The sequence below is a fragment of the Periplaneta americana genome, chromosome 3, assembly GCF_040183065.1.
Source record: "Periplaneta americana isolate PAMFEO1 chromosome 3, P.americana_PAMFEO1_priV1, whole genome shotgun sequence".
NCBI classification, from domain to species: Eukaryota; Metazoa; Arthropoda; class Insecta; order Blattodea; family Blattidae; genus Periplaneta; species Periplaneta americana.
The window spans coordinates 102,557,270-102,569,821 of NC_091119.1; the positions used below are offsets into that span (position 1 = coordinate 102,557,270).

Genomic DNA, 12,552 nt, shown 5'->3' on the forward strand with positions numbered 1-12,552 from the left:
CGCTTGTTGCTAGAATTCAGCGCCAGGAATGTCTGACCTGAAATCCTATCCGTTTCAGTGCCTCCAACTCTGTGTTGCAAAAGGAAGCAAAGCAGTGTATTATGATAATAAATGATTGAAAGAATTTTAGTTTTGTCCTTTAAATGTGCAGAAATTTTGGCCGAACAAATATAGGCCCTAACACTTAGTTCTGTAAAGAAATTTTAAAACGTTACATTTTGTTCGCATCAAATTTCTGCACTTTTAAAGGACAAAACTAAAATTCGTTCAATCATTTATTATCACAATACACTCTTAAATTGACTGAGCATATTGGGGATTAAATCAATGACTTTCCTAAAGCATGCTGTGTAATGTTTCATATAAAACAATTTTTATCTCGAAAGGAAGCAAAAACAAGCAATATTGTATTGAACTGTTTTGTTTGAAATACCTCAAAGAATAACCCTCTGAAATTAATGACATTATTTACGGTATACACAGGAGTTACCGCCACTTACGGAGCTTATTTCCGAAGACATTTTGATCAGAACCTGTCATATAAACATGAGTCCTATTCTGAACATTTTCAAAGTTACACCAACTTGAAGTTGTTAGTAAAATGCCTTTATTATTTAGTTTTAAGAGTAAAACAATGTTACAAGTAGAGAGGGAATTATTCAGAAGTGTAATTGATTTAAATGGCTAGTGTTCTGAAGCTAAAAAATTCCTTAGTTGCTTTGTACAGATTTTTTTGTTCTTTTCCAATTTTTAACTAAAAATTACATTATTTTTACACACTAATCACGAGAATTGTTTCAAATCATACCACTTCTAGCAACTTGATTCTTTAAGTTCGATTTTGCATCCTAATGTACAGTCTTAAATAGTTTACAAGTAACAATTATTGTGATAAATGCGTAAGAAAAATTTAAATTTGTAGTTAAAAATTGAAAGAAATTTCTGTACAAAGCTACTATGGAATTCACAACACATTTTTAACTTCAAAGTACTAGCGAATTAAAGTATACTTCTGAACATTTCATTCTCTATATATTACTCTTAAAACTAAAGAAAAAAGGGTATTTTTAACAACTTCAAATTAGTGTAACTCTGAAAATATTTAGAATAGCACCCATATTTATATGCCAATTTTTTCTCAAAGTGTCTTTGGCAATATGCTCCGTAAGTGGCGGTAACTCGTCATGAATCACCCTGTATATACATCTGCTGTGTGTTGTGTAGTTTATGAATGTATGATAACAGAGCAATATACAATGTGTGTTCAGTACAGAATGTGGCTAATTATATACAATTTTATTGCAAAAAGGGATCAGCTCCATTATTTGTTTATATTTTACCCTCCTAAATTGCTGAATTCAATAAATGAGTGAGTCATAAAATGAAACTCCTGGATATCTAGAACATACTATGAAAAAGGAATGAAGGCCCGTTAAAATTTTAATTTTTTTAGAATGCTTTCATCGTTTCCGACAACTTCGTAAAAATGGAGATACCTCCTTTTTGCAAGGAGCCCTTCAATCATTGTTACATGCATAGTGTTCCTTTACATAAAATTATCTTTGGTTTCGTCTGACATTTAGGAGAAAATTACCCCAATCACAAAGATAATTATTAATTGTAGCATTTTTGAGAGAAGAATAATAAACCTTTTCATTTTGCACAATTAGAATAAAATTCCATAAAATGGAATATAATATCTGCCTCATAATTCAGTTTGTTGAGTTGAACACATGCGCAATACACCTACTGTATGTGATCTGTATCTAGAGTCTTTCATTATAAATCTTCAATCTTCGCCGACCACAATTCTGATTTAATTTACTACTTGAGAAATTGCAGATGTTTTGCAGTATGATGCTATGTTGCAATCATAGCGGTGTTGATAATGTCATTAATAACCCAGCAGTGAACGTTTGGCCGGTACACACAATATTTCTCGCTAATTTCCCTCGCGCCTTCACATTACAAAACGAGCCGTGCAACAATAGGCAACGATAAAATTAATCAACCTTCGTCTTTGTGAACATAGGCCAGCAGGCATTGATAATAATTGCTATCGATATGATGGCTAGATACGAGATCGCAAACGTGTTAAAATCTACTGGGGATATTTTATATTTTCACATTACATGTTATGAGTGTCAGCTGAGATAAGAATATTGTAATTGTCGTGACATATTGTTATTAGGTCTCTTGCGCATATGGGTCATGACACTGAAATGTGACGTAACAATGGCAAGCTGTAGGAAGGGAACGTAATATATTACAATAAAGTTTATTAATATCTTTACATGGGAAGTGCCTGACTGCGAAACTCGGCAACTTAGATTTGAATTCAGGGTTGTGCGATCGTTCTGGTCAGACAATGAATTCAAGAACTGCACAACCTATCTTAAAATATCTCAATCTATTTTAATATCTTCATTTTTTCAGCTAATTAGAACTTATAACCAATCAGTGACAGATGTCGCTGGATCAGTTAAATCAGATCTGCAGGACACAATTGTTAAGGGAAGGAGATGGTAAAGGTATAGAGAATTAAATAAATGTTTTAAAATACACTTAGATGTGACGTGAAAAATATATTAGATACATAAAATTTACACTGTCACACGTTAAAAGTGTTAAAATTGTATTATATTAGATACAATTTAATAAGCATTTATGTCCTCCACAACTGCTGTGACGTCATTTTTAAAGCTTTGCTGCACAGGGTTATTAAATTTAACTAAACCTTGATCACAATTTCCCGTAACTTTAATTTTTTTATTTATTCCATACAAAATTCTCTAACACAGTTTAAACACAAAAATTGAACAGTATATCATCTGTATTTCTTCCTTACGAGTTTAAAAACAATGTACGTGCAATGAACTTCAACTCCCCTGTTCATGGCAAACCAGATGAAGAAGTTGTTGAGAGCAACACAGCCTTATGTGCACTCCCTGCCGATTACACAGCGTTGCACGATCTCGTAATTAATTAATTTCAAAACGCACATTTTGTTGAAAACTATTCAAAATACAGCAAAATGCTATTTGACTTTATTTGTTGCTCTTTACTAAAGGAATCATCCACCAGAATTAATGACATTGCTTACGGCTCACCCTGTACAAAATACTTTCGTTGAAGAGAAGACAAAAGTTCTCATAAAATAGGCTGACCAAATTCCATATAAGTACCGATTTAAAGATTAGTGAAAAAATGCTGTGAAATTGGATCAGAACTGTAAAAATTAGGTGAAATGCTCTCATAGTCGGCCTAACGTACTAGAGATTTAATTTAATTTTAATTGGTATTACTTTTAACCGAATGAACAATTCGTCAACAGACTACCATTTTGTACGTAATATTTTCTGTAATGACTTCTATCTCTCGTTTACTAACCCGCAGTGAAAAATAATCCCTATAATAAATTCTTCGAAGAACTTAGCAGTAATGCAAATTATAAAATATTCTGAACGTAAAGTTATAATCATAGCTGAAAAACAACAATAAATACCTACCACTGAACTATCCAGTACATTCATAATTCTACTGAAATGCTAATACAACGCTTACAAATAACAAAACGAAATTCTGAAACAAGTGAATGCACTCACCAAAGGTGCGAGTCTGGCATCACCTGAAACAGAAGAGCAGCGGTTGCAGTTACCAAGGCAATGTAAGAAATAGACAATACAATATATAGATTTTTTTATCTAATGTCACCAGGTTGTCTTATGACATTTCTGGTCTTCTCTCGTGGCAGTGGCTTAAATGTAACCCACATCTGAGGTTGGGGCGCCCCGATGACATGATGTGATGATCGTGATTATGTGGCGCCAAGAGGGGTCTTAAATCTAAACTTAACCTAAATTCCAGATAATAGAAGAACAAAGGAATAATTCCCTTTAAGGAAACATTCCTCTGCTCTAACCGGGAATCGAACCCGGGAGCTCATGAACTACAGCTAGAAGCTCTGACCACTGGACCATGAGGCTGGGCTGTAGGAAATTTAATGAATGTTGTAAATTTTAATATTTCAACAGATCTCGCAATTCAGGAAAGCGGAATTGGATTATGGATGAAAATTGTATTGTTTATTTTTTTATCAATATAATATTCCGGTTTCCCTGTTTAAAATGGTATATCACATATGACTTTACTCAAATTTTACCCATTTTAATTTTTCGATTTTCTGAGTAGGGGTGTCCAAGTATTAATTTTAACATTCATTCTTATAAAAAAATGCAAATTTTGGATGGATTTCTTTTTTTTTTTTTTCAATTAAATCTTTGACTTTTCCTCTTTAAAATGGTATATCACATTTATACTAAAATTATATCAATGTTAACTTTTCGTTTTTCTCGTGAGAAGGCGTGGAATATGTATATATGTCTTATTTTAACGTTCTTTCAATGTATCTTTCAAAATGGCCGAGATATAAAAATTTTAGTGAATTACTGCATCCTGGTATTTCTTTTTTTAATTTGGACCGCAAATAAGTTTTTTTAACCAACCTCGAATTTGAATTTTTTGCAACAATGATATTTTATACTTACAATAAATGAAAAACATGCATCAATTAACAAAAGTTAAAAAAGAAAATACCAACCTCTTCACTTAAAGACAAAAGGAAAAAAGGAATGACGAAAGAAAGAAATTACTGAAAGATAGAAACGAACACGCATTTTGTGACAGGGTGTGGAGACGAGCCAGCGTCTGGCGACCAGCTGGTATGTCCACATCGATGAGCGACCTGCTTGTTGGCGTGCACTGGTTGAGCAGAGAAAGAAAATTCTATAGTTTAATAAAATAATAAAATAACTCGTAATGAAATAAATGAATAACTGCTTTAGTAGGCCTGATTGTTATCATTATTACTTTAATGACGTCATAATTTTTATATTTTATTATATAATCAACAAACAATTAGAATTTTGTTTTTATATCATAGATTATAATTTGTTATTAAAGTTTTTATTTTGTATAAATTAATCATTGTGGACTTTCTTTTTCTACTGTTCTTTATTATTATTCAATTTATTACTTAGCACATCGCCATCTATCATGAAAACATCACATCAACAACAAACTTAAATTGGCCTACTCAAGACTCACTAAATTATATCCGCTCCTCAACAAGAAATCATCTCTAAAGCTACAAAATTGCATGCTACTTTACACATCTCTATTATGACCTCTACTGCTTTATGCCTGTCCTGTCTGGGGAGGAGCTGCAATAAGTGAAATTAAACACATCCAGTCCTTTCAAAATAAAGTCCTACGAATTTCACTCAATTCTCCTTGGTTTGTCCGTACACAGAGAAACTGGTATTGACACAATCAATCAGTTTAGTATTCACAAGCTAAGAAGTTCTATAACAACCTAGAAAATGTTCCAGGCGCCATCCACTACTCTCTCGGAAGGAAGTCCACATTTCCCACGAGAATCAATAGCCGACTTCCAATGGACCTCATATTATAATCAAAATTTATCATCACACCAACCTATGTATATAATTATTTATTAACAATTATTTTTGTTCATTGAGGAGCCCAGTCTAGGCTGCCCTCAATTCAGTGTCATGTATTGTATTTATATTTTATTTAGAAATGATCTGAATAGCGCTAAAAGCGCTGATCGATCAATAAATTATTTTAAAAAAAATATTACTGTTTTGCTTCGTGTCTCTGTGCTGGACTTTTATTGGTCAAATAATTAAATATGTAAATAAACTATTAAAATTTCGGAATATGTATGATAAGACTTTCTTGTGTTAAATTTTAACGTACCTTGTTTACATGTTTCGACCTATTTATGGGTCATCTTCAGAACTGGTCGTTAAAATTTAACACAGGAAAGTATTATCATACATATTCCGAAGTGATACAGTGTTAAAAGTTGTGTAATCAAGATGTATACTAAAATTTATTTAAAATCATCCGTCCTCAAGTGAGGTTGACCATTGAGATACGGAATTACAAATATGTAAAAATAAAGGGAAGTGAAACGAGTAAAATAATTATTCCATTTGTATATTAAAATAAAAATTTATGTGATGACATATAAATGATAGTGCAGAATTTGAAGACAGGCCTTCAGAATTTCCATCACAATCTTCTGAACCTCATAAAAAGGAATTTTAAAGGATTTAAGGATATTACATATAAATTTTGGTAAACAACCCATCGGTCCAAATAGTAAGTCTGTAACATCCCAGTTATAAACAAACAGATGAGTAAATAAATAAATAAATAAACAAATAAATAAATACGTAAATAAATAAATAATTATATAACTAAATAAATATATTATTATTATTATTATTATTATTATTATTATTATTATTATTATTATTATTATTATTATTATGACATGTGTAATTTTCATTTTCTTTCCATTCACGTTCTGTTTGTCTTCTTACCCAGACTCAAACCCATCATAGATTAACACAAAGCTTTACTTACATACCAGTAAACTGTCAGTAACAGTTGACAGTCATTTTACTGGTTATGATTACTTTTCTGTATTTTGAGACATTCTTGGCACATAAATCGTAATTTTTACACTACGAAATCCGCAGGTTTATAACATCTGCAGAATGAAAAAAGATTCCTCAATGTCTGGAAAGTTCCTTGCAATGAAATTCCTATTGTAGGAACAGTACATAAATCAGCATTGTTAAAAATGTTTCGTAGTAAGTACGTATGAAAGTAACCTATTGTTGTAGCTTCAGAAATATGAGAAAACCACGATAACATGAATTTAACAATTGAAGACCTAGCAACAATATAAGTAGATATTGTTTGCAAGATTGAAGATTTATGACGTTGCCATGGACACCAAGTCTCACCATTGAATTAATCGAATTCGCAGCCATGCATGGTGGCATTTTAATGCAGATGGACGCACACATTTTGAATTTCTAATATAGAAAAGTTTTTAAACTCTGATATCTTTCATCGGAATACGAAAGCTGACATTACTCATGAAAGAGTTACAAGTTCACCTTTAAGGACCTTACGTAAGAACAGAAATTTAAGTTCATGTCGTCTAGCATATAAGCTTCGACAATGAATCACATTTTAGCTCATAGCTACTGTATATACTCGGAGTTATCAGGCACAAATCTACAGATGCACATTCAAGTTTCGATGGCTTTAATAGACTGTATAATATAGTATTAAAAGTGAAACAGGCGTAGAAACAAAATAAGTTTTGACCATATTATTCCTAACTTTCTTATTGCACGACTAATTTATATACTACAGAGTGTAACAAAAGTTTCTGTAACAGTATGTTAAAATTATTCTCTTGTTCATTTCCATTTTCTCAGGAACCGTGACCAAATTTTATGGTGTAGGAGTTGGTACTACTTGATTGTGGTGTGATGCAATCCTTTATTTTTATTTTGGCTGAAAATATCATATTTACCATCAAATATTTGAAAAAAAAAAAAAACTGAAATTTCACTGTACCAGAAACTTTTGTTACTCTCTGTATATTATGTAACCAGTGTGACTGTCCATGAGTATTCTTTACGTACTTTACGCAATCCGTTCTGTTTATTAGAACATTATTCAGACAATAATAAAATTTTGGTGAAGAAGTTTTTTCGAAAAGTTAATTAGGCCTACAATAGTTTTGGGGACGTTAATTTTCATACCAGTATCTTCCGGCCATTTTGCGATTGTGTTAATAATAATAATAATAATAATAATAATAATAATAATAATAATAATAATAATACAATTGCTCGATGTCGGTTTCTTTTCTTGCACAAGTTAAAGGACTATCATTGGTAATGTCCAATTAAAATATGAAATGAAATGTTATAAAATGAAATGAAATAAATAGGTACGTGGCGTCACAGCAGATGGAAGGCCAAGATCCAACAACGTACTGCTGACCTCTAGTTCAAGTGCCTCAGTAGGACTGAACGATTGTTCAGCAGTTACACTTGGGTTACGAAACCGGAATTCGCTACTCATTGTAGCTCCCCATATTCATCACGGTGTTAAGTGGGCACCGATCCATTACATCGTTACGTCATTCGGCATTTCTAGTCGAAGGCATGGCGCCTTAGATCACGCGGGTACGAGGAGCGATAAATGAAAGAAAAACAAGCAGAAACAACAATCTCATTAAGAACTTACCTTTTGTGCAGCTTCGGATCCAACGCTGCTTCTTTGGCCACCACTGAACGCACAACACGCGTCCGTCCTTGTACGACAATTGAATACTTACTATAAGCGCTTTCATGTTTATGCACCGCGAGTGTTAAATCCTTGATACTGTTAAGCGATATAAAATCCAGACCAAAATTAAATAAGAAATATTGGTCAAGGTAGAGTATCCAACGGCCACTGAACGAATACTGCATACGTTTATCACTGCCAATATAGCGCTATAAACCAATTTTCAATACTTTTATCACAACCAGAAGACTGAGGACGAGAAGGAAAACTCAAATAAAACCACTTCAAGTCGGGCTGATCACCCACTCGAAGGTTAGAGCGATTCAAAGAAACAATAATAGCCTCGGATCGGACAGACTAAATAATAATAATAATAATAATAATAATAATAATAATAATAATACACTTGCTCGATGTCAGTTTCTTTTCTTGCACAAGCCTAGGTTTTAATACACTAACATTATCTATTTGTAATATAATATTTCAGTTTCATAAACCTAAATTTCAAACGCGTGTCCCTAAAATAGAACGAAACACAGATTCACACGACACTGGACAACATGATGTCGTACCACTTTCGATATGTTGTCAAATACATTTAATTTAAATTCAGAGAATTAAAACTCCCGTACAAAATTAACAATTTTATCGAACTGAAGCTATTCGTATCCACAGTACGCGTGAAATATTTTCTGTTTCCACACAATATGGCGCACATTCAAACCGGATTAAAATGTCTTCCGAACACGAGATAAGCGACGACTGCTTAGCACACAAAAAATGAACGCTACTGACGCTATTAGTTGTTCACTTGTTTATGTTATGTTATTGTAAACTGTGACGTATTTTAGTAGCTGTGAAGCGTTCTGTTTCTTTTTAAAGCAGTAATGAAATATTTTTAATCAATTAACATTATATTGGAGCAACAGTAATAACACGTATTTATATATAGGCTACATACGAGGAACTAAATCTGTATTTCGTCTTATGATATTCAACTGTTCTATCATCGGGCTTCTTGGGGGGGGGGGAAAGGAAGTCCATACGCAAAAATATATTCGAGAATCATAACATGGCGGATGAAAGCTAATTTCTTATCTTAACTTTATCAGATATTGATTGAAATTTAGATTCTTCAGATTCGTGTTTTATATTTTTCGGTGTTACAAATTATTTTGCAGGTGAATCTGTTTTTACAGCTGTGCAAAAATTATATAACAAATATTTGTTGTGTAAACAGTGTTGTGTTTAAAGGACAAAATAAGGTCATACCAAGAAGGAAGACATCTTTGGGACTGAGCGTTCACCAATATGGAGTTATGGTAAGTGTATTTATTAAAATTAATTTCCAGTGTTTTAAACTTACCTTTTCTTTGAAAAATTTCAGGGTTTCTTCGAAGGATCCATTCAAGCGTTCACCGCTGTAAGTTACCTGGTTGTTGCATTGTATTCCATAGATCTTACATTGGCAATGAAGCTTTAAGATGTGGAACAAGTCAACATTTTATAAGATTACAAATTACAATTTTACAATTTTTTTAATTTTTTTTAGCGAGATGTGATATGAGGTGAGATCGAAAATTCTCTAAAATATTACCTGACATTTGCCTTATGGTTGGGGAAAATCTCGGAAAAACCCAACCTGGTAATGAGACCAAACGGGGGATCAATCAGATATACTAAGGCCGTGTCTCAAAGCTACATTTTCAGCTGAAGTGAACTAGATTGTTGACTAAATAGCCGGATGTGACGTCAGAAAGTTATGATCCAAAGCTACATAGTGCATAGCAATCAAGTCCGTAGTAGCTAGTCAATGAAAATGCTTGCTTGATTGATGACTTGTTCACTAAATAAACATGGATACCTCATCAGCAATTGGGGTTATGATATCTGAAAAATGCGTTGGAAGTGAAATAATGTAAATATAATATAGAATAACACGTTAACTTTGAACACTGGCATTGTTAGTACCTTCTGTACAATGTTTTAAACATTACTGTAATATTATCACAGTCTACTATATACAGTCACGAAGCTTGAGTTTTGAGGGTGCTAGAAACAATAGACTGTGACGGTACTATTTTGCATTGCCTGTAATGAGGCGATATGAGCGATCCTAGTGGTGAGCAACTATCTAATGTTTGCATATTTACTACGTATTCATATGAATTGTATAGCTTAACGAAAATAAGTTTGTAAATTGAACTAATTTGATTGTATATGTTTGTATAGTTTGGCTGATGAATTGTATATGTTCTTAAATGATTACTAGTCAGTGTAGCTCTACTGATGAATTGTATACAGACCTACTGTAAATTGAATGGTAATATGTATAGCTCAACTGATGAATTGTTTATGATTATAAATTGAATTAATCTACTTGATATTAATTGCACAAATTTGTATAGCTTAATGAAAGTATGCTACTTTGTATTGTATATATTTGTATAGATTTGGCCGATGAATTGTATATGCTTTAAATTGAATAGTAATCTATATAGCTCTACTGATAAATTGTTTGTTTGTAATTTGAAGTAGTTTGCATGATATGTATTATCAATTTCTGTATATCACAACTGGTTGAATTGTTTATGCCTTAAATTTAATTAAATTGTTTTGTATTATAATATAGCTCAACTTATGAATGATCGTTTGCGTTTGTAAATTTAATAATCTGATTGGCTATGTATTGTATACTTTTAGTAGAGCCATCGATGTTGGTCAGTCGACAGACTCGCTAGGCTGCTGATCCGGAGCTGCGTTCGGGCTTGGGTTGGACCCCCCTTTGGACTTTGGTTTCTTCGGAGGTTTTCCCCAGCCGTGGGACTGAAGCCGGATGGTCTATGGCGAGTCCTTGACATCAACCCCTTTGATTTGATTACCCCCTTTGATTTGATTACCTGGTTGGGTTTTTCCGAGGTTTCCCCCACCGAAAAGACAAATGCCGGGTAATATTTTGGCGAATCCTCGGACCTCATCTCATCTCACTACATCTCGCCAAAATGTAAAAAAAAATGTAAAAAAATGTAAAAAAATTGTACAAAATTGTAAAAATTGTAGAAAATTACTAAATTGTAAAACTATAAAAATTTGTAAAAATTGTAATTGTAATATTGTAAAATGTTGACATGTTCCACATCTTAAAGCTTCATTGCTCATGTAAGATCTATGGAATAAAATAAATGAATGAATGAATGAATGAATTGAGCTTCGCGACTGTATATACTAGACTGTGATATTATATTAAGCCCTTATCTTTTCCATATAACTCGTAATGAAATTGCATTAGGACACTGCCTTCTTAATTTAGTGCTGCACTGTGATGTCATGGTTTCTAGAAAAATAGTCAATGAAGAAGGCCATGTTTCAAGCATACATGTCCAAAGCTCCCTAGTGTGTAGTTTACAAGTCACCTAGTTGCTAGCCACTAGTGTGTAGTATGGACTTGAGCTTTGAGACACAGCCTTAATGCTGGTAACTATCGGCAGTGGACCCCGGATTCATTTCGCCGGCATCATCGCCTTCATTTCATTCAGACTCTAGATAACCATCGCAGTTGATAAAGTGTCATAAAATAAATAAATGAAAACCATTTCAATCGCATTTCTCTTGCGTTAATCGCTTTAATAGTGTTATAAAACAAGTTTAGAATGCTACACTACTTTTATTGCGTTATTTTACGACGCTGTATCAACATCTCACGTTATTTAGCGTCTGAATGAGATGAAGGTGATAATGCCGGTGAAATGAGTCCGGGGTCCAGCAGCGACCATTTGCTCATATGCAGTTGAGGAAAAATCCCGGACAAAACCTCAACCAGATAATTTGCCCCGACCGGGATTAGAATCCGGGCCACCTGGTTTCGCGGTCAGACGCGCTAACCGTTACTCCACTGGCGTGGACGCTATACTATGAGTCAATGTATAGAAACAAGCGAACTGCAAAAGACCACAGAAAAAATTAGGACATGTCGACGGTCCTTAGGAAGAACATTGTAACCGACATTTTGAAGAATTTGAGTTTTAATCGTAGAGCTGAAGGTTTCATAACAGACCATCTGTGGAATAAACATGAATAAGATCGGCTGGATATTTGGGCAGTAATCGCGCAATATTGAAATATTGTAACCAACATTCATACATTTTATACGTAGAATAGTATTGTATCTACTTAAGAATTGTCGACTGCCTCCTTTCGCAATAATGTCCCGTTAAAACTATTGTAAGCGACACAGTTACCATTGTCTTCTCTGAATGAATAATTGAATCAGTGTATGTAATTTAAAAGTATTGTATCTGCATTTTGCAACAACATGCAGATCTATAATAATCCGAGGCACGACAGCCCATGAAGGACCATGACCAA

At 33.2% G+C, this 12,552-nt stretch overlaps 1 protein-coding gene across 1 annotated transcript in view; it reads left to right on the plus strand.

Annotated features, from left to right (window-relative positions):
• Nucleotides 1-11,312, plus strand: part of LOC138696340 (DNA polymerase alpha catalytic subunit-like) — a 575,659-nt gene extending 564,347 nt beyond the window's left edge. Inside the window, exon 18 of the mRNA XM_069821156.1 lies at nucleotides 10,891-11,312. The gene's annotated coding sequence lies outside the window, so the exon portion shown is untranslated. The remainder of the gene's footprint in view (nucleotides 1-10,890) is intronic.
• The last annotated feature ends 1,240 nt before the right edge of the window (nucleotides 11,313-12,552 follow it).